Here is a 24,089-nt window from a genome sequence, read left to right as displayed (position 1 = left end):
GAACGGCTCTAGCTGAGGCTGTGGGCTTATTCTATGCAGTTTAAATAGAATTGGAAATTGCTGACCTATTTCTCTAGTGATGTGTCCAATTGTCAGTTCTACATTCTGACAGAGGGCTATAAGAGATGGGCTCTGCTTCTTGGAATTGAGAATAGCCAGTGATAGGAATAATGAAGTCATATCTTTATACCTATCTCCACTCATTGATGTCATTAAACGGAAAGTATGACTACTCAATATGATGATCATTTCCAGCCTTTGATAAGATTTTTCCATTTTCTCCCTTTTTTAATGCTTCTAAATTGTAATAAGACTTTAAAGACAGCTACCAGTAGTTTCATTTGTCTATCTTTCGACAATAATGAATATAGATGGGCAGAGAGGAAAAAGAATCCAGGATTTGGACTAATCCTATAATCTTTTTCATTTCCTTGTGAAAGGTTGAATAATTCCAGACGAATACCATATAATGCCAGTGTTTTCTCACAGCAATGATTTATTTTCTCATAGGCACTAGAGAAATATTCAACATAATGTGCATATATAAAATACAAAATGATAATGGCCCACATATGAAAAATTATGAGTAATCAGAATAATCAAGTCATAAGTAAGTCTGGATGGAAAGATAGACATCACCAAACACTGAAAACAAAAATAGAAAGACAAATATTACTAAATGAAAAAAACTACTATGAGTATATTTTCTTCCCAACAGAATATCATCTTGGTTTTTTCACCTTATAACTATATCTGTCCAAATATTATGATTGATATACCTATACTGTATAAGCATGGCATTAATATTCTTTCATTGGAGTCAACTTCTAAAATTTAATTTTACTTCCCCGCCATTTGTCTAGTCTGTTACATATGTGATAAAAAAAAAAGACCAGCTTCTGATTTTTCATTGCTCTGGGGAAATGCTTTCTCTATCATTTTTGCCTTATAGCCAAATACACATACCCCAAATAAATTCATACCCCAAGTATTGTAGGTCAGCAAAACAAAAAGAATAAATCAGCTCAATTTTCCTTGGTTAGTTGGTACATTGCACTTCAATGCTTAACTAAGATAGCATAGTCAAAAAGCAAGGCAGCTAAAATAACATAGATGACTCAGTGGTGACCATCAATTCTAAACAAAGAATTGCATTAATATGACAAAATCTTTACAATGATGTAGCAGAAGTAATGTCTGGACAGAATTTCTGAGTGAGGAGTGGGAGATCTATAGAAAACTCTAACTCCAATCCTACCTCCCTTTCTTCTTTAATATTATGGCTTCAATATGGATGCAATCAAAATCCATTTCACTTCTCCCCAGACCAGAGAAGCTAATTTCCAAGTAGAGTAAAAAAAAAATACAAAAAACAAAAGAATTAAATTTATGAAGCACAGATTGTGGATCCCAGCTGATTAAGGCATTTAGTTCATATACCATATTTCATTTAACATTTTATCTCAGACATGTTAAAAGTTTAGGGAACTACCTATGATTGGGATAATGCTTTTTATATTTTTAATCGGTTGTGGCACTTGAACTCTGGGCCTGGGCGCTGTCCCTGAGCTCTTCAGCTCAAGGCTAACTTCCTACCCCTTGAGTCACAGAGCCACTTCTAGTTTTCTGGTAGTTAATTGGAGATAAGAGTCTCTGGGACTTTAGTGCCTGGTCTGGTTTTGAACCGTGATCCTCAGATCTCAGCCTCCTGAGTAGCTAGGATTACAGACGTGAGCCACCATTCCTAGCCTGATTGGGATATAAGAGGTGATCTCCATACTTTAGTCATAAAAATTACTCCTTTACAAAATTGTATATTTAATCTCAAGCAAATTAAAATGAATATTCCCCTTCTAATATAGAATATTCAATTGCTTTAAATTCTCCAGAAATTCTTTTGTTGTTCTTTGTTTGTTGAGACAAATCTCATTATACAGTCCAGTCTCAATGTCATAATCCTTCTGCTTCAGTCTCCCTAGTAATTGGATTACAAGTGCATAACACCATGAAAATAATGCCAGAAATTTTTAAGTACCAAAACTAAAGTACTTTGTGAATTTCATACATTCAAAAGATGATCCTGAGCTGAACCTATATTCCTAATTACTTAGAAGGCTGAATGCAGCGATTAACCATAAAAATCAGATCTTCTGATAACCTTCAATTCTACTGATTTGGTTACAAGTAAGACGAACCCACAACCACTCCTCCCCTCTTCAAGTTTAATCATTTGCCAGAACAACTCAAAGAACCCAAGAATGTACTGTACTTACTGTTAGCAATTTATTATAAGGGATACAAATCCAGAACAGCCACATGGAAGAGATATAAAAGAAAAAGTATTGGGAAGGGAGGAGATTCCAGGCTCTCTCTGAATTCAATATCCTCCCAACATCTCAGCCAGATCACTAACTCAGAGTTCATGGAACCTGTAATTTACGAGTTTCCATTATGAAGTCTTGGCTCATTAAATTGGTCTTGGTGGTTAAATTACCCTCTAGTCTATCCCTTCCTTGGAGAGTAGAGGGTAGTGTGAAAATCTCAACTGCCTTATCAGGTCTTGGTTTTCTTGTTACCAGCCCTTTTTCCTAAGCTATCTAGATGCCCTGGTAACCACATTTCTCATCAGCACACATATGTATTCATCACTCCAATGTCAGGTATTTTAGGACCTGGATATCCTTTAAAAAAAATAAAACTAGAGGAAAAATAGCAAATATTTATTTTTATTATATGCAATAATAATGTTTACTGTGAGAAAAAACAGAAATTAGAAAAGAAGCCAGGGTGAATCATAATATTAAAAATTAAATCAATACAAATGGCTTGGGTCTGGTGGCTCATACCTCTAATCCTAGTTACTCAGGAGGCTGAGATCTGAGGATTGTAGTTCAGAGCCAACCCTAGCAGGAAATAAAAACATTGCATTCCAGGGAAAAGCTGCAACAATATGTCGCAATAAAACCAACACTACAGAGAATTCTCAAAGATGTTCTACAAAATAAATGCAATATAGGGAAAGAAATGGCACCTAAACAGCATACCATCTAAGGACCACAAGAACTGTCAAGACACAGGCCCTAATAAAAGCTTTTAAAAATGGTAGGACCTAATAAATACCTCTCAATCCTAACTCTCAATATCAATGGACTTAACTCTCCAATTAAATGGCATAGACTGTCTAGTTGGATCAAAAAGCAAGAGCCATCGTTCTGCTGTCTTCAAGAGACACATTTTTCCCAAAAAAACAATCATCTTTTGAAAGTGAGAGGTTGGAATAAACTCTATCAAGCTAATGGCCCCCATAAACAGGCTGGAGTTGCCATCCTCATATCAGATAAAATAGACTTCAAACCAAAATTGGTAAGAAAAGACAAAGAAGGTTACTACATACTACTAAAGGGATCTTTCCTCCAGGAAGACATAACGATCCTAAATATTTACACACCCAATCCTGGAGCTCCAAACTTCATCAAACAAACTTTACTTACACTGAAACCATACATAGATCGAAACACAGTGATTGTTGGTGTCTTTAACACACCACTCTCACCTATGGACAGATCAACAAGGCAAAAACTCAACAGAGAAACCTTAGAACTGAACAACTATATAGACCAACTAGATCTAACTGACATCTGCAGAATATTCCACCCAGCAACAACACAATATACATTTTTCTCAGCAGTATATGGAACATTTTCCAAAATAGACCACAACTTAGGCCACAAAACAAACCTGGACAGATTCAGAAACATTGAAATTATTCCATGCACACTCTCAGACCACAAAGGCATCAAATTGGAACTGAACACACATCTCCGCCAACGAAAACCCTGTAACTCATGGAGATTAAACAACACATTGTTGATCACCAATGGTTCATTGAAGAGATCAGAACAGAAATCCAACAGTTTGTGAAATTTAACAATAAGGAGCACACAAAATACCAACTCCTTTGGGATACAGCAAAGGCAGTACTCAGAGGAAAATTTACAGCGCTGAGTGCCTACAAAACCAAGTTGGAAAAATTGCAAACCAACAAGTTAATGTCTCACCTTAAGCTCCTGGAAAAAGAGCAACAAACCAACCTTAATCCCAGTAGAAGAAAGAAAATTATTAAAATCAAAGCAGAATTAAATGATTATCAATCCAAAAAAACTATAGAAAGAATCAACAAAACAAGGAGTTGGTTTTTTGAAAGAATTAACAAAATTGACAAACCATTAGCAAATCTTACCAAAAAAAGAAGAGAGCATATCGAAATAAAAACCACAGACAAAAATGGTAATATCCCAACAGAAATTACCAAGATCCAGAATATCATGAGGGAATACTTCTCAAACCTTTACACCAACAAATTTGAGAATCTAGAAGAAATGGATGAATTCCTAGCCAATATTAACATACCCACACTGAATCAAGAAGAACTAACCCAACTCAACAGGCCTATTTCAAGCTCTGAAATGGAAATGGCAGTTAGAGAACTTCCACCTAAGAAAAGCCCAGGGCCAGATGGATTCACAGCTGAATTCTATAAGGTCTTCAAAGCAGAACTCACATCAATACTCCTCAAGCTCTTCAGCAAAATTGAAAATGAAGGTTCTTTACCAAACTCATTCTATGAAGCCAGTATAACCCTCATCCCCAAACCAGACAGAGATTCATCAAAGAAAGAGAACTATAGACCTATTTCTTTGATGAACATCAATGCAAAACTTCTCAACAAAATACTGGCCAACTGTCTACAACAACTCATCAAAAAAATTATACACTATGATCAAACTGGATTCATCACAGGGAGGCAAAGCTTGTTCAACATACGCAAATCAACTAATATAATTCAACACATCAACAGGAGCAAGGACACAAATCACATGATTGTCTCAATAGATGCAGAAAAGGCATTTGACAAGATCCAACACCCCTTTATGTTAAAAGCTCTGGAGAAACTAGGAATCCATGGAACATTCCTCAATGTAATAAAGGCTGTGTATGAGAAACCTACTGCTAGTATTACACTTAATGGTGAAAATCTAAAGCCATTCCCTCTAAAATCAGGAACGAGACAAGGATGCCCACTCTCTCCACTACTCTTTAGCATAATATTAGAATTCCTAGCCAGTGCAATAAGGCAAGAAGCAAGCATAAAGGGGATCCAAGTAGGGAAAGAGGAAGTAAAATTATCTCTCTTTGCAGATGACATGATTATGTATTTAAAGAATCCTATAGACTCCACTCCCAAGCTCCTTGAGCTGATTCAAAACTTTGGAAGAGTAGCAGGCTATAAAATTAACCCCCAAAAATCAACTGCCTTCCTTTACGCCAACAGGGAGAGTAAGGAGGCAATAATCAGGAAAGCAACTCCTTTCCAATAGCCTCAAAGAAAATAAAGTACCTAGGAATTAGCTTAACTAAGAATGTAAAGGACCTTTTGGATGAAAACTTTAAAACCCTGAAAAAGGAAATTAAAGCAGAACTGAGGAAATGGAAAAAACTCCCATGCTCCTGGATTGGAAGAATCAACATTGTGAAAATGACAATCTTGCCAAGGGCTATCTACAAATTCAACGCAATACCCATCAATATCCCAATGGCATTCTTTAAAGAAACAGAAGAGGCAATTCAAAATTTCATATGGAATAATAAAAGACCCCGTATAGCAAAAACACTTCTTAGCAGAAAGAACAGCGCAGGAGGAATTTCAATTCCAAACTTTAGACTATTACAGGGCTGTAATTATCAAAACAGCTTGGTACTGGCACAAGAACAGGCCTGAAGACCAATGGAATAGAACTGAGGACCCAGATATTAAACCACAGACCTATGGCCACCTAATCTTTGACAAGGGAGCCAAAAAAATGGAACGGAAGAAAGACAGCCTCTTCAACAAGTTGTGCTGGCAGAAGTGGGGGGAGGGTAAAGGGTACCAAGACATGTGAAAGGGTATCAATATATGTGAATTAATGCACCTTATATCTGACAAATATCATGTAACCCTTTTATTAATTACAATAAAAAGGCAAAAAAAAGAGTGTAAGACACAAAAAGGATAAAGCAGTAGGATGATGGGACTTTTGAGAAAGAAAGAATAGGAGGATAACAGCTGAGAACAGCTATATGATGCTCTCAAAACCCCCAAAGACAGAAGAAAGCAAATCACTTGAGGAAAACCATAGTAAAACTGCTAAAAGACAAAGAAGAAAATATTGCCTTCAAAAATAAAGTATGGTGGGGCAGGGAGTTTGGCCTAGTGGTAGAGTGCTTGCCTAGCATGCACAAAGACCCGGATTCGATTCCTTGGTACCACATACTTAGAAAAAGCCGGAAGTGGTGCTGTGGCTCAAGTGGTAGAGCTCTAGCCTTGAGAAAAATCCAAGGACAGTGCTGAGGCCCTGAGCTTAAGACCAGGACTGGCAATAAATAAATAAATAAATAAAGTATGGGGGCTGGGAGTGTAGCCTAGTGGTAGAGTGCTCACCTAACATGCAAGAAGCCCTAGGTTCAATTTCTCAGTACCACATTCACAGAAAAAGCCAGAAGTGGCACTGTGGCTCAAGTGGTAGAGTGCTAGCATTTAGACAGCCTAAGGACAGTGCTAGCTTCAGAACTAGAAAATACTAACAATAATAATAATATATAAATAAAATAAAGCACTACTTTACAACAGAAACAACGTAAGTCAAAAACCAATGTATGTCTAAAATCTAAGTGCCAGTGATTGTAAATAGAGATTCTCTTTTTGAATACTTGTTTGTTAAACATGCCATTTGAAATATGATGTAAAAATTGATGTTAATAAATTCTTTAATAAAACAATATTGCAGGGAAAAAAACAATGTATGATTTTGTCCAACTGCTACAGGAAAATACTCCATCTAAAGTGAATGCAGACAACACAACAACTCTACTGGGATGCTGATGAAACAAGAGCCATTTCAAGCCAACAAAAACTATGAATTTGCAGTGTCTAGATCAACATATAAATCAAAAGGATCAGTGATAGAGCGCTTGCCTAGCATGCAGCAAGTTCAACTCCTCCACCCTCTTCCCTTCTGTCTTCAGTCCAGAGAAGAAGTAAGAAGACTCTCACCAGAGGTTAATGCCTTCAAAGTGAATTCCGCAGACCCTAGAATCATGAAAAATAACTCTTTCTTCTTTCGAAATCTGTCCCTTCCTTCCTTCCTTTATTCCTTCCTTTATTCCTTCCTTCCTTCCTTCCTTTCATTCTTTCTTTCTTTCTTTCTGTAATCTTTCTTTTATGTGTATGTATGTGTCTATGTGTGGAAGCTCACATCCTCTGACTGCCTGACATGGGGATCTTGAGGACCTCTGGCTATAGCCCAGAACAATTCTGAAGATCCATCCCAGCTTCAGAGTGCTGTGAGTCCCACCATTCCCTCGGTCTCAGCTCTGTTTTTTCAGGAACAGTCCTAGGCCCATTCAATGGTTTCTGTTGACTAGTTTCTACCTTAGAGGCTGCTTCCAAAAGATCTCAACCTCTGATGGCACAGAATTCTGAGAAATACCGAGACCCTGGGGTCTGCATGAGACCTAACGTGAACTGCCTTTGCACTCTGTTCAAAGCTACAGGTAGAAACAAATCATTATTACCAACAGTGGCCAAGTATTCACATGAGTCAAACAACTTCCATATGTAATCGTTCAACCTCATCTTACAGATGAGGAAACTGAGGCACAGAAAATTTGTTCAAGCCCAACAAAGACACAGTGGCTTGAATTTGTAACCCTAGCTACTCAAGAGGCAGAGATTGGAAAGATAGTAGTTCATGGCTGGAAGCTGACCAGGTCAAAGAATTCAGCATAACCCATCTCAACCAATGAAAAACTGAGCACAGAGATGCAGACCTGTCTTCTTAGTTATGCAATAAGCATTAACAGGAGGATCACAGACAAAGCCGGCCTAGTCATAAACAGGACTCCTAGGAAAAATAACTAGGCAAAAAAATGGTAGAGTGCCTACCTAGCAAGCGCAATGAGTTCAAATCCTAGTGCCACACACTTACACAGAAAGAAGAAAGAAGAAAAGGAAGAAAGCAAGAGAGAGAGAGAGAGAGAGAGAGAGAGAGAGAGAGAGAGAGAGAGAGAGAGAGAGAGAGAGAGAGAGAGAGAGAGAGAGAAGGGAAGGGAAGGGAAGGGAAGGGAAGGGAAGGGAAGGGAAGGGAAGGGAAGGGAAGGGAAGGGAAGAGAAGGGAAGAGAAGGGAAGAGAAGAGAGGAGAAAGGGAGGCCGGAAAGAAGGAAGGAAGGAAGGAAGGAAGGAAGGAAGGAAGGAAGGAAGGAAGGAAGGAAGGAAGGAAGGAGCAAGAAAGGGGGGAAGAAAAGAGAAGGAGGTAATGTACCATGTTATCTCTCATCTCTTTTGCCATCCCTTGGTTATCTCATATTGTTACAATATTTCACCTTGTTATCTGATATATTTTATATGTGCTTAATTGGTTATTTGAAATTGGATAGGGAAAGGGGGAAAATCAAGATAAGTGGGGGGAGGGAGGGAAATGGGAACCATGTCATGAGAAAGGGTATCAATGTTTGTGAAGTTATGCACCTTCTATCTGGTGAATATAATGAAACCCTTCTATTAATTGCAATAAAAAAAGAATAGTGAGAAAATGGGGGAAAAAAAGAAAAGATAAGGAGGGGAGGGAGGAAGGAAGGAAGGAAACTAGCATGTAAGAAATATAGTGAAGAAAATCTACTTCGAATAAAATCTAGTTAGTTTTGTCTTTCAGGTTCAGCATCCTTTTGTAGTCCTAAACACATACTTTATCATGTTTATTATTAAAAATAATTGTGTAATAACTTTAAAGCTCTCTTTTACAAGTGTTATCTTTTCTAGCCTCTGTAATGGGAAATAAACATGAAGCTGTCAGGGAGAATAAACTGCAACCAGCTAATCTGCTCCTGATAGCAGTCATTATAAACAATCTGAATGCTTTCCAGCTCCCTAGGATTTAAATAATTTTTCAAAAAAGCCACAAGATTCTAAATTTATGTACAGAATTGAGATACATACCAAGAAAGTAAAGCACAGTTAGTGATATCAGCAGAAATATCCTCATTCCTGACACCAAATCAGACAAGCCACTTTGGGACTAATTTCTTTAAAGTCCTCTCTCTCTTCCTCAGTGCCAACCCCACACAATTATCATCAGTCTATTCCTTCCTCAGTACTCAGGAATACAACTAATGTCTTTAGAAAGTTTTCTTTTTATAGAGCCAACTAGAGGCAAGATTATTAAAATGAAGAACTTAACTTTCATGCTAAAAACGAGAGTCCTCAGTATAAAATGAAGACCTCATTAAACATATGCAGTCTCAAAAAATTCCTGTGAATGCAAAAATTCCATTACAAATGTAATTGTTTGAGAATATATATTGAAGGGGGAGATACTGTATTCATAAAATTCTTTGTTAAATGGCACCTTCTTTGTACAACTACCTAGAGATCATTAAAAAAAATAAATAAAATTGTTAATTGTGTGCCACTTCTGAGAATACTGTGATATAATCATCCTAAAACCAGAAAACTCATATACAAACGTGTTGATTACAGTACATTTATAAGAAAACATGGAAATATCCAGTGGTATGGCATTGATCTAAAGTAATATGATGTAGAGCCTGGTAACAGGGATTCACATTTGTAATCCTAGCTAGTCAAGAGGCTAAGAGTTGGAGGATTTGGTTAGAAGCCAGTGCGGGCAGAAAAGTTCACAATACTCCATCTCCAATTAATCAATCAGCAAAATGCTTCTGTTGTGGATCAGAAATCTGAGCAAGCGCTCAAGGCTCTAAATTCAAGTCCTGATACTGTATTGGCTATTTGTATGTATGCTTTGTGTTTGTGTGTGTGTGTGTGTGTGTGTGTGTCTGTCTGTCTGTCTGTCTGTCTGTGTATACATATACATATTATAATATGTGTTAATATTATATATGTGTGTGTTCATATTTATCACATATGTTTTCAAATATGTTAATTATCCCCAGCTTTTCAGCCAAGAAAGTCAGATGCACTCCTGTCATACTGGGTGAGGGGCAGATGACAGAGTGGAGAAGAATGTCTAGCCCACTGCTTACTCTTACTCTAAAGTGGAAGCAACAATGTATGGCTAACACAAATCTGAGGGCTGGAGGTACCTGGCAGCTGCAAACTGAGGAGGGTCCATAGCACAGCAGAAAGCAATGGACAAAGACCTGAGATATCAAGATCATTCCAAGTTGCTATCCGGTAAGAGCTGCAAAGAGATCTTGCTCAGAGTTGAGCAAGCAAACCCTGAAAAGGGAGTACAGGTAGATTCTTGTGGAACAGATTTACTGAATGACCTAAGACAGACTTTGACTCCAAGGCCTAAATGCTTTAATTAATAAATTCTTCTAACACCTTTCCTCTCTTTCACACCTTAATCCCACACCTCTCCCCTTCTCTTGTACACACTCACACCACAACCCCTTGTCTCCTACCAAGACTTAACTGCAATGAGGCTATTCAAAATTATTAACCATCATCTTTACAAACATCCCCTGGAACCCAAAGGGGGGAAAAATAGCATAATTCCACATGGCGCATGACCATGGAAAAGGATGAATTGAGATACAGTGCATTATGTTTGCTGCCAATGGTGAGGTTGTTATAGTAAATTCATCATCCTGACACATCCATAATGGGCTGACACTGCTGTCTTATTATGTCCCATGTCACTGGGTTGTCACCTATGTTGTGTACCTGGGGAAGACATAGGGCCTGGAGCAAAACTGCCTCACCCCTTTTGCCTCACCTGAAGGCTCTACTTTATGTGAGTGTGATTGCACACCTGCTGGATGGGAATGAGGAGGTATATTTAAAGGAGAAGGGCAAAAAGACTGGGGGATGGGGGGACATCCGATTGAAGTGGAAAGTAAATAGCTGGTCTCACCCCAGCCCTTCTGAGAACCCCAGCAAGGTTAGCAACACCAGAGCAGCAAACTTGACAAATAGGCTGGTGACAAAGGACTCTATTTGGAGCCGAGATTTTCCTGGATGATGCAATTACCAGTAGATAAAAATGACTCTCATCCCCCTAAAAAGGGAAACAGGAAAGTCAAGTGTCGAGGGAAATCCGTGCTCCCTCAGCTCTTTTCCTCTACAGCACATGCGCGCGCAGGCGTGCACACACACACACACACACACACACACACACACACAGGAATTTATAAATGATAATTACCAAATGCCAGTGTTTACTATGCAAAGCCCACTATCATCACATAGGTTCTTTATTGACTCCCCTGTGGTTCACTCTCTCCACAGACACGATGGGCGGGAAGTGTGGAAAGGAGGCCCCAGAAGCACCCCCTCCAATAGGCAAGTGGGAGGGAGAGAATGAAGGGAGGTGGTCTGCGTGTGTAATCAGCCACCAGTGACTGCCAGAGCTTAATCCCAGGGGAAGGAAGCTCTAGAAATCTGTGGAAAACATTCATCTCTCGATCACTCTACCAAGGTCCTGGGGCTCATGTCCTTGTTTCCAGGCTATCTTGGTTATTGCTTGAGGACTGCTCTCTAGAGAGACTAATTCCTGAGCATTCTAGTCTACCATTTACATTCTGATTTTAGACATGCTTTAAATTCCATTTGCCGGGCTTAGTGCAGCATTGCCCTCCACAGGCTCCTTCAGAACTGCACAGTCAGTAAGGGACAGAGCCACTAAGTTCAAATCCAAAAGTAAGTCACCGGAAAAGAAAAGGAAAGAACCTTCTGCTGGCACACGCGCACACACACACACACGCGCACGCACGCACCCCAAATATTCTGCTTCATTCCTGTCCACTGGGATAGCATTATTGTGGCTAGCATGTAGTTCTAGGTCATATGGTACGCTCTGGATACCAGAAGGGTTTCAACCCCTAGGCATTAATTTTCCACAAGAATACACGTGGAAATGATTTTCCACATTGTTCAAATGTGTCAAGTTAGGGCTGACTTCCGGAAAAGCTGTGGAAGAAGTGAGGTTTGTTTCAGTGTTCTGTCTTCTCTCTCTGGATCTTTCCTCTTTTCCTGAAGCTTTTTCTCATTTTTTGGGCACTCAGATGCATCCCAATCAAGGTATCTGTCAGAGAAGTTTCTGATATGGGTCATTTGCCACTAAGTACTAAGGCAAGTTTTTGTTTGTTTGTTTGTTTGTTTCTAAGGCAAGTTTTTATTCATTCAACAAATATATACTAAGCAGCTGATGTTAGGCCTGTCACTGCTAGGATAGGGATATTGCAATACAACTCTCAGTCTCTGTCTATTCAGTGTAGTAGTGTCAAGTTGAAGGTACAGGGAGCTCAGGGTTGCAGCTTGGCAGCATAGCTTCACTGAGTGAGTGAAAGTCGTTGTGCCTTGTTAAATGTATTTCAAGCGCCAGTGATTTGGCAGAAGGGACAGAGGAGTAGAAGGAAGCTCCTCGCTCCAAATTCTTAAATCCCACATGGGAGTTACAGAGAATCAGGCATTAGGGCAGCTTCTGCTTCTACCTACGTAGAGAATAGGCCTGTCTCCACAGCCTACACGACAAATTGAAAATGAAAGGTGAATGGCAAAACAAGCATCTGTTCCTGAAATTCCTGCTGTGCATAAAGGATGTGTTTTAATTTGCTTTCATGTTCCAGGGAGAAGGAAATAAGAGAGATTTCCTATGTGCAGATGAATTAACATTAGGATAATAGGGTTCTCTTGGCTTATTGCTCACAGTAGAGAGTCCCTCTGTTTCTGCCTATACCTGTTTGGGTCTCTTACTTCTACATCACATGTCAAGGAATTAGAGTCTGAGAGCTAAGAAAAGTCTTTGTGTCTTGTATTTCTTCATCTGTGTAAAGAAGATAATACTAACAGTACACAGAAAACTGAAGAGAAGTAAACTAGGTAATGGATAATCTGAGGCATTTAGAAAGGCAGATTTGTAGAGTTTATATCTCCCAACACGCTCCAGGCTCGTCTGAGAGATGGCAATAAATATTAACACTGTTTTTCATAAGAATAGCTACTGAATGCTTGCTTTTCTCTTCAGAAGAGAATAAGTAGGCCTTGGAAAATACAGATGTGCTACACGGGAGGATACTAACCTAACAGCCTAATTGAAGAATGTCTGCTCAAGTGGCCTCGTGTTGATCACTAGTCAGGACATCATCAGAGCCCGGGGCTTGCCAGGTTGGGTTGGATGCAAGCACAAATAAGCAAAGGATCCAGAACACACACTCACATGCACACGCACATGCACACACACACATACACACACACACACACACAGATAATACTCAAACAAAAGAAATCTTAATCAAGTGGGCTTTTTGCTATAAACAAACAGGATTGCATTCTTTCTTTTGGTATAAATCAATTAATTGCAATATTGGAATTATCATTTCAACAAGGAGTCAATAAAGTTCTATTTAAAGAGTTAGTATATAGAGTCATAAAATTTTAAGTTTTTTTATATTTTCAAATGGCTTATTCTTCACCTGGAAATTTTGAAAAATGAATGAATCCCAAAAGAAGGCAATAGTTGTTCTCAGAAGTTTGGACTGCTACTTCCAGATTCATTCTCGGGAAGAGTTATAAAGATGGAAAAGCATTACTCTGGTAAGTCTGCATCTTTCTTCTGCTGTCACCACTACAAACAGAAGAAGACGCTGGGTACACATGCAGACATTTGAAACTGAATGTAGTCTTGCCAGTCCTATAACCTTCAGTAATGCCTTTCACCTCTGTGGACTTCAGTTTCATTATCTGATCAATGGAAATCACATAGAATCTATTTCAGGGTGCTGTTGTAAATTCCAGAGGAGATGTCTATGTGAAGAACACTTAGAATTATGTATGACAGCAATGATTGTTTTAGCAGTTCTCAAATTTTGGTGCAAAAGAACAAGTATCATACTGAACACCCCTGAAGAGTTGAACTCAGGTCTATGATAAGCCCCGGGAATATGCATTTTTAACAGAGATGTCAGATGATTTTGATGTTGGTGCTATAAAACCATGCTTTTGGAAAACAATTTCTCACAAAACAAAGCAGGAGTGTTAGAAGCTAGAGCTTTGGTCACATGAAAGGATGTAGGTGAGAGTAGAGGTCATGAGTGATCTCACAACACATTGCTGCAAAGTGCTGGTACAGGTTTATGTCTTGGCCTACGTGCTAGTTACATAGATACATATATTCATTATGTGAGAATTTAAGTATGTGATACATACTTAAGATTTGTGTGTTTTTCTATATGTGTGGTTTTTTTCTTCAATGTACAGCAAAACTCAAAATCCAAAAGCAAAACAACAAAATAAACCTGGTGGAATATTAAACCCACTTGGAAATTACTTAATAAACATCTTTGCATAGGCCTAACATTCAAACTTCTCATTTAATTGATCATTGGGTTTGATCCAGCCATCAATATTCTGATACCATTAATTTATGATGGAGTTCCATCCTGATAAACCCATCTTAAGTTAAACACGCTGTAAGTCAAAAACACATTTAAGATGGGTGTGATGGTAGACTTGTAACTCAGCACGTGATAGGCTGAGGCACGATGGTCTCCTAAGACTATAGCTCCACAGAATCCTGCATGGCAGTGTTGATAATGGCTTATAAAAGCACAAAGCTATTTTATAATAAAGTGTTGACTGTTTCAAATAATTTATTGAATACATGCATCCCCAATGGCTGGGGACACCATATGCTCGCGTGTTCATTTCCCCTGGTGAGTGTGGGGCTGGTGGGACGCTGACCCTTGTTGCCACCTCCTGGCATCAAGAAGCCTATCACCAGCCTGGGAAAAGATCAAAATGTTACCTTCACAATAAGGTTTCTACAGAACACTTATTGCTTTCACACCATCATATCAAATCCCCAAACTCCTCAATGGAATCAATGTAAGTCAGCAGTCATCTGAATTTTAGCCATTCGAATCATTCTTTGAGTGTCTTTCATTTGCAGCCAGAGATAAGCACTGGTAAATACATATCAGGTGGATAGCTTGGTTAAAACACCACTACTGGACCCAAGTTGGTTCATCGTGGGAGGAAGGGGGGAAACTGGGAGCTGGATATCCAGAATCTCAGGTCATGCTGATGTTGTTCATCCACAGAACACAAATCACACTTTGATGACCACTGATCTTTGCTTAAAACTTGAGGCACTTCATTTGATGAAGAGTCCTGGCAGACACACTAAAGATTGTTGACTGGGCCAGTGGGAGATGTCCCCCGGACCCCATCTGGGGCTATCTGTAATAATAGCCCTTCTGGTCAGGCAGGATTTGGCCTGAAGCGCACTTGTGGTCTGTGTTTTTGTTCATTCCATGTATTTCTGCTTGTCTTTGGATTTGGGCATTTCCCTCCGAGATGGGTCTAACACAGACTCCCCCGCTTACGCTTCTAAGGACAAATATTAAGGATGTTAGAAGCTGGGGTTTTGACTTGAGTGTGGAAGTCAAGAAAGGCAAACTAATTACTCTTTGTAATTCGGAGTGGCCGACCTTTGATGTTGGATGGCCCCCAGAGGGCACTTTCAGCTCCCCATAATACGGAAGGTTAGGGAAAAGATCTTTTTACCAGAACAGTCTGGCCACCCTGATCAGATTCCTTACATTCTTGTTTGGCAGGACCTGGTAGAGGACGCCCCCCTCCCCCCGACCTGGTTATCTCCCTTTCTTCCCTCAACTAGCAATATCTTGGCCCTGCGCCAGGCTGATGCCCCCCCCCCACCACCCAAGCCCTCAGCTCCCCTTTACCTGGTCCTGGCCGACAGTACAGACCCCCTCCTCCTTGAACCCCCTCCACAACTTCCTATGCCAGCAGGAGGAGCAGAGGCGCCTTCCCTGGGTGAGGTGGAGGTGAAAGTGGCTGCCCCAAATGCCACTAGATATGCTGAAGGCCCAGCGGGCAGGACAGGGTACGTGCCCAAGAGCGGTGAGCCGCGCTTTCCCCATTCCATGGTGGCCCTCCCACTGCGTGAAATAGGTTTTCCAGATGACACTGGGAATCCTAAGTTAAAATCCAGAATGCTCGTTTTTCTGATAACCCCAAAGATCCAATCTCTCTTCTAGACAGTGTTATGTTCACTCACCTGGGATGATTGTCAGCAGCTCCTCCCAATCCTGTTCACCACGGAGGAGAGGGAAAGGATCCAAGTGGAGGCCAGGAAACTGGTCCCTGGTGATGATGGGCAGCCCACTGTTAATCCAGATTTGATTAATGATACTTTTCCCTTAACTAGACCTCCCCAGGATATATGGGACTACAACACAGCAGAAGGTAGGGGAAGGCTACGGGTGTAGCGCCAAACTCTAATGGCGGTTCTCGGGACTGCAGCCCACAAGCCCACTAATTTGGCTAAGGTGTATTCAGTTCTTCAAGGTAAAGCAGAAACTCCCTCTGGGTATTTAGAGAGACTAAGGGAAGCCTTTAGACAGTTCACCCCAATGGACCCCGAGGCCCCTCAGAATCAGGCAGCTGAGGACCTAGAAGGGAAAAGTATCCAAGATTTACTCAGGATTGCTCAGAGAGTTTTTAATAATAGGGAAGCTCTAGAGGAGAAACAGCTGAGAGCAACACAGAGAATGACTAAAGTACTGGCTGCTGTAGTTCAACAGGGAAGGCCACCACAAAGAGGTTCACGTGGCCCACAATCTTCGAGGCCCCCAGGTCAAAATTTGAGTAAAGATCAATGTGCCTACTGCAAAGAGTATGGTCACTGGACTAGGGAATGCCTGAAAAGAAAAAAGAGCAGATCGGAGCAGTGGCAACGAAAAACTTCCATGTTAGTCACTCATGACACAGAGGACTAGGGGAGATGGGGTTCGGATCCCCTCCCCGAACCTAGGGTAACTTTGTAGATGGAGGGGACTCCTGTCCAGTTTTTAGTGGACACAGGGGCGGGAATTTTTTGGGACAGCCAGATTCTGCCGGCTGTGAATTCCTGGGTTTGCGGAACTGGCCAACCTGTACTTGGCTACTAAGGACCAGCAACTCTTTTGCTGGACAGAGGAAGCTAAACAGGCTTTCCAACAAATAAAGACAGCTTTGCTGTCTGCCCCAGCCTTGGGTCTCCTGGATGTTTCCAAACCCTTCCAGTTATTTGTGGATGAGAGTAAAGGGGTAGCTAGAGGAGTTCTGACTCAACATCTGGGTCTCTGGAGACGACCATCGCTCATCTATCTAAAAAGCTTGACTCCATGTCTGTAGGATGGCCTCCTTGCCTCTGAATGATTGCAGCCACGGCACTGATGGTAAAGGATGCAAATAAGTTGACCCTGGGGCAGGAATTACAGGTCACAACACCTCATGCTATCGAGGGCATTCTTAAACAGCCCCCAGATCGATGGCTCAGTAATGCCCAGCTTATTCATTATCAAGGACTATTGCTAAACCCCCTCAAGATTCTTTTCCAGTCTCCAACTGCCCTTAACCCAGCCTCACTACTGCCCGATCCAGACCTGGAAGCCCCACTTCATGATTGTGCTGAGGCTTTGGCCCAAGTGCATGGAGTAAGAAAGGATTTGCAAGATGAGCCTCTGCCAGATGCGGAGATTGTCTGGTTCACCTATGGAAGCAGCTTTATGCACCAAGGCCAGAGGTATGCGAGGGCTGCAGTAGTCTCAGAGACTGAAGTAATCTGGGCTGAGTCCCTGCCTGCAGGAACATCAGCACAAAGAGCAGAACTGGTGGCTTTAACCCAAGCTCTAAGACTGGGTAAGGATAAAAGACTGACAGTTTATACAGACAGTCGGTATGCCTTTGCCACCGCCCACATACATGGGGCAATATACAGAGAGAGGGGCCTCCTCACAGCAGAAGGAAAGACTATCAAAAATAAGGAGGAAATACTGGCACTCCTGGCTGCTCTTTGGGAACTAAAGAAACTGGCAATAGTCCATTGCCCAGGACACTAGAAACCTGTAATCATCTGGCTGACCAGACTGCCCGGGAGGTGGCCTTATCTCCAACCCCAGCTCTAGCTCTCCAGCTCCTAGACCTAGGACCCAGAGTCTTACCACTGATCCCAGGGTATACGGAGGAAGACTTGCAATGGATTGAGAAACTACCTATGGCACAGCTCCTTGATGGATGGTGGAGAGATTCCAGGAGTCACATAGTACTCCCAGAAAAATTAGGGACAAAGGTGCTACAAAAAATTCACCATAGTACTCATCTGGGAGCCAGAAAAATGTAAGACTTAATAAGACAAACCAGACTACGAATTAAGGAGGCAGCCGTCAAAATTGATCGGATTATCTCAGGTTACAGGGTATGTCAGCTAAACAATGTAGGCAGAAATCAGCAAAATCCAGGGGCAAAGCAGCAAGAGGACAAGCTAGGAGCCTACTGGGAGGTTGACTTTACTGAAGTATATAAGTATTTGCTAGTTTTTGTAGAGCTAAATGACTCTAGAGATCCTGGAAAGGGACTGTGCTACTCACCAAAGAAAGCTGTACATTTTAATGCAAATTTAAGGAACTGCTCTTATATATTTTAGGTGCTCCTAAAACAACTGTTCTGATAGGTCCAGTTGGAACTTTGGTTTTTTTACCAGAAAGGAGAAATTCATTTATAAGAAAGCTAATTACAATCACACATTCTCAGATAATACAATGCAGAACAATCCTCAGCAATATCATAAACACAACCCTCAGATCATCCCTCAAAGCTGATTTACTCCTAAGGACTTTGCTCTGCACATTTTTATTTCCCCATGTCCCTTTCCTGTCTGCATTACTTAAATTCTGTTGGGAAGGAAAGCATTAATATTAGATTGTAGAACTCCTGCAAAACAAAGAGGCTGTTGCCTTTGTCAGCTCTCAAAGCAGGTAGAGTAATTGAAGTCCATTTGTAACACTCTACTTAGCAACCTATCAATAGGATAAACTGACAATTTCAAAGAAAATATATTCTTATGAAGTTATATTCACTATGAATGTTCTCATGTTTCTGAAGACTTTTCTATAAAGCAAAAAGAGTTTTTTTTCAGTTTTTTAAGATTTTAGTAACATTGATTTTTACATCATATTTCAAATGACGTATTTAACAAACAAGTATTCAAGAAGGGAATCTCTGTATGCAATCACTGGCACATAGATTTTAGAACATAATTAAAATTAAGCTGAGGGTTTGTATGTTATAAATAGATATCAATCTATATAATATACCATTATGTCTATAGAGTATATATTCTATCATATATTTTTATGTCTATGTAATTATGTTTTTATCTCCAAGACCATGTCCATAACCTTGGGGACCCAAATATTGAGTCATCGCTCTTGATGTAATTTAATGCCACAGCAATAAAATGTTATACCCTATTGTTCTCTATGACTTACAATCCTACTGTTAATTTTAGAAAAATATCTCTTCCTTATACCTTGCATCTCATTATATTATTAAACAGAATTCCTACTATGTGAAATACTATGTGATTCATAGCCAACTTTATGAAATAATTGCTATCTTAGAATTAAACCCAACAAGAAGAAAAAATAATAAAATAGCAAGATCCAAAGAGGTTTATCTTAGAGATGAAAGGTTTAACATGAAGAAAGCAACCAATGCAATTTACTAATCATACTAACCATAAAGAAGTCTAGTGTGATTATCTCAATAAATGCAGAAAATGTATTTGAGCCAGGAACCGGTGGCTCAGCCTGTAAGTAACCCTAGGTATTCAAGAGGCTGAGATCTGAGGATTACAGTTCAAAGGCAGCCTAGGCAAGAAAGTTCATGAGATTGTTATCTACAATTACCGAACCAAAAAAATGTGAAAGAAAGTAAAAGACCCAAGTAGAGCTATGACTCTAGTGTTGAGCACTAGCCTTGAACAAAAGAGTTCGGTAAAAGCCTGGTGCTTGTGGCTCACACCTGTTGTCCTAGCTACTGAGGAAGCTAAGATCTAAAGACTGTGGTTCCAAGCCAACCCTGGCAGGAAAGTCTCCGAGATGCTTATCTACAGTTAAGCACCAGAAAAACGTAAGTGGAGTTTTGGCTCAAGGTGTAGACCTTGAGCAAAAGAGTTCAATGACAGCACCCAGGTCCTTAATTAGAGCCCCAGGACTAACATTTAAAAAAGAAGAAAAAGTATTTGATTAAAAATTGGAAAATCCATTTATGCAAAAGAAAAAGAAAGAAAGAAAGAAAGAAAGAAAGAAAGAAAGAAAGAAAGAAAGGAAGAAAGAAAGAAAATTTGGACTAGAATGGATCTTTAACAGATCTATTTTAAAAAGAGTTATAACACTTAATGGTAAAAACTGAATTGTTTTTTCCTGAATCAGAAATAACAGTGTTTTTTCTGACCAGTTTTATTCAATCTATTGCTAGACATCCTAGCTAGTGCTAAGCAAGTAAATTAAAAAATATACAAATTAGAAAAGGAAAAGTGAAATCATCTTTAGTAGTAAACATAACATGCTCATATACACACACATCGAATACTAAGTAGTCAAGACAAGAGCTACTTCTAGAAATAAGGAGTTCGAATTAGGAAAAAAGTAAGGTGTAAATGCACAAAAAAACTTTATGTCTATAGTGTAGAAATGACCAACTACAAATTAATGTTAAAAACAAGGCCATTTACAATGCATCTTTTAAAAACTTGAACATTTGGACTGGTGATATATTCAGTGGGAAAGTGTTTTCCCAGAATGTATAACGCCCTCGGTTTGACCACTAGCACTGCAATATTAATAAAGTAATAAACAAATAAAAATGGAAAGTATATTGGGCCAAGAGTTTGGCCTAGTGGTAGAGTGCTTGCCAAGCATGCACGAAGACCTGGGTTCAATTCCTCTGTACCACCTACATAGAAAAGTCAGAAGTGGAGCTGTGGCTCAAGTGGTAGAGCTCTGGCCTTAAGGAAAGCCCAACAGGGCTCAGGCCCTGAGTTCAGTCCCCAGGACTGGAAAAAAAAAAGGGAAAGTATTAAATACTTAGGAATATATATTGGGGTGTAGGGGGGCCCTTACACTGCAAACAACAGAACAAAACCAATAAACAAAGACATAAGACATACGCCTACAACCATATTCCGAAAATTCAAATTAGATTAAAGGTTAATTCTCACCAAAGTGGTCCACAAATCCTTCCAAGTATCAACAACAACAACAACAAAGCATCACAGATTTTGCTCTATAAAGTAACAAACTGATTCCAGAATTTATATAGAAATCTAAAGGGCATAGAATAGTCAAAACAATCTTTAAAAAAAAGAAAATTAAAATAATAAAGCACTCACATAATCTGATTCTAAGAATTAAGTATGTAGTAACCTAAAAAAGTGGTATTGGCATAGAAACAGGCATATAGACCAGTGCAAGAGAATAGTGAGTCTGGAAAAACACATACTCACCTATGACAAATATATGTTGAATAACAAATGGTGTTAGTCATAGGGACAAAAGCAAACATTGATCTTTACTCCACTCTTCCTAAAAACTAATTTGAAGTGGATCACAAACCAAAACATAAAAAATAAAAGTTTCTAGAAAAAAATATTACATTATGTATAATTTATATATTGTATATATAATATAGTATAGCATATAATTTATAATATAGTTGCTATTTGCAAATTATAATGTGTGATATATATTATTTGTATATATACACATACACACAATTATGACTCAATATAAAGAATATCAATAATCCAATAAAACTGGGAAAGAATCCTAACTATTCAGGAGGCTGAGTTCTGAAAATCTCAGTTCAAAGCCAGCCTGGGCACTAAAGACCATGAGACTCTTATCTCCAATTAACCACCAGAAAACCGGAAGTGGCGCTGTGGCTCAGGGGGTAAGACCTTCAGCCTTGAGCTGAAGAGGTCAGCAACAACGTCCAGGCCCAGATTTCAAGAACCACAACTGACAAAAAAAAAAAAAATTGGAAAAAGTATTTGGACAGATATTTCACAAAACCGAGATATAAGAAATGCCAAAAGCCAAGTGTAAAGATGCTCCAAAGCTTTAGTGGAAAAAGAAATGCAAGCCGGGCACGATGGCTCACACTTGTAATTCTACCTACTCACGAGGCAGAAATCTGAGGATTGCAGTTCAAAGCCTACCGGGCACTAAAGTCCTTGAGACTCTTAACTCCAATTAACCACTAGAAAACCAGAAGTGGCGCTGTAGCCCCAGTTGTGGGTGGGTAGCCTTGAGCTGAAGAGCTCAGGGACAGCACCCAGGCCCAGTGTTCAAGTCCCACAATCAACCAAAAAATTGCAGTTAATAGGCTCAATGGTTTTCGCCAGTAATAATAATTACTACACATCTAGGACTCTCCTAGCAGAGGATTACAATAGCATAAAACCTAGGAACATAAGGCCATATAGGATGAAACTAAATGAAAGGACCTCCAGGATATGGAAACAAGAGCTTTACCTTGAGTGATTGTTGGTCTTAATATACTATGTTATTTCTCTTCTCTTTTGTTGCCCTTTGGTTAATCTCATATTGTTACTGCATCTAACTTTGTTACCTGTCAGATTGTATATTTGTTTATTTGAAATAGGAAAGAGAAGGGGGAGAATAAGATGACTGGAAGGGAGTGAGGGGAGGGAAATGGGGACAAAAACATAGGAAGGGGTATCAATGTATGAGAAGTAATGCACCTATTATCTGGTGAATGTAACTAACTCCTCTATACATTACCTTGATAATAAAAAATAAAATGGAAAAATGCAGTTAAGACAGCAATGAAATTATATGACATCTCTACTCAGATAACTAAAATTAAGGACTGACATAATCAAGTGCTAATTAGAATGTAGAATAAATGTAACTCTCAGACACAGCTGGTGAAAATGTAAAACAATACAACCACTTAGACAAATTGTTGGACAACTTCTTAAAACATTCGATATATACTTCCCATGCAACCTAGGAATTCCTTTCTCATGGATATTTTCAAACTAAAATAAAAGAAATACATATATACATATACATATATATTTGTAAATTCAAAGTAAAAATCTTGGCTGGGTACTGGTGGCTCATACCTGTAAGCCTAGCTACGCAGGAGGTTGAGAACTGAGAATCACAATTCAAAGCTATCACAGGCAGGAAAGTCCATGAGACTCTTATCTCCAATTAACTACTAGAAAATTGGAAGTGACACTGAGGCTCACAGTGGTAGAGCACCAGCATTAAGCAAAATCACTCAGGGGACAGAGCCCAGGCCCTGAGTACAACCCCAGAACCAGCATAGATAGATAGATAGATAGATAGATAGATAGATAGATAGATAGATAGATAGATGATAGATAGGCAGGCAGACAGACAGACAGATAAAATTTTGTACACAGCTGGGTATAGAAATCCTCACTACTTGAGTGATGGCAATTAGGAAGATCATAATTTGAAACAAGCTTGGGTGGAGGGAAGGGGGGAAATTAGCAAGATTTCAACTCAACCAAAATCTGGGTATGAATAGGCCTACGGTTCCAGCAACTGGAGAAGCTTATTGGCCTAGGGGAAAATGTTCAACCTTATTCTAAAAATAACCACAGCAGAAAAAGACTTAGGGTATGACTCAAGAGATGAAATGTAGCCGGGGATGCAGTGCTGTGGCTCACGCCTGTAATCCTAACTACTCAGGAGGCTGAGATCTGAGGATCAAGGTTCAAAGCCAGCCAGGGCACAAAAAGACCTGAGACTCTTGTTTTCAGTTAACTGCTAGAAAATGAGAAGTGAGGCTTGGCTCAAAGGTAGGGTCATAGCATTGAGCTGAAGAGCCCAGGGACAATTCCCAGGCCCAGAGTTAGGGTGGTATCCTTGAGCTGAAGAGCTCAGGGACAGTGCTCAGGCCAAGTTTCAAACACCATGACCCACAAAAATAAAAGAGGTGACACATATGCCTAGAAAGCATGCAAGCCCCTGAATTCAACTTGTGTGTATTTTGTTTCCAGTCCTGGGGCTTGAACTCAGGGCCTGAGCACTGTCTTTGGGCTTTCTCTAGGCTATAGCTCTACCACTTAAGCCACAACACCATGTCCAGCTTTTTCTATGCATGTGGTACTGAAAATCCAACCTGGGTCTTCATGCATGCAAGGCAAGCACTCTTCCACTA

Source organism: Megascapheus bottae, chromosome 13 (genome assembly GCF_031878675.1).
Source record: "Megascapheus bottae isolate mThoBot1 chromosome 13, mThoBot2.hap1, whole genome shotgun sequence".
In the NCBI taxonomy this organism is placed as follows: domain Eukaryota; kingdom Metazoa; phylum Chordata; class Mammalia; order Rodentia; family Geomyidae; genus Megascapheus; species Megascapheus bottae.
The sequence above is the reverse complement of the archived record's forward strand: the minus strand, read 5'-3'. Positions refer to the sequence as shown.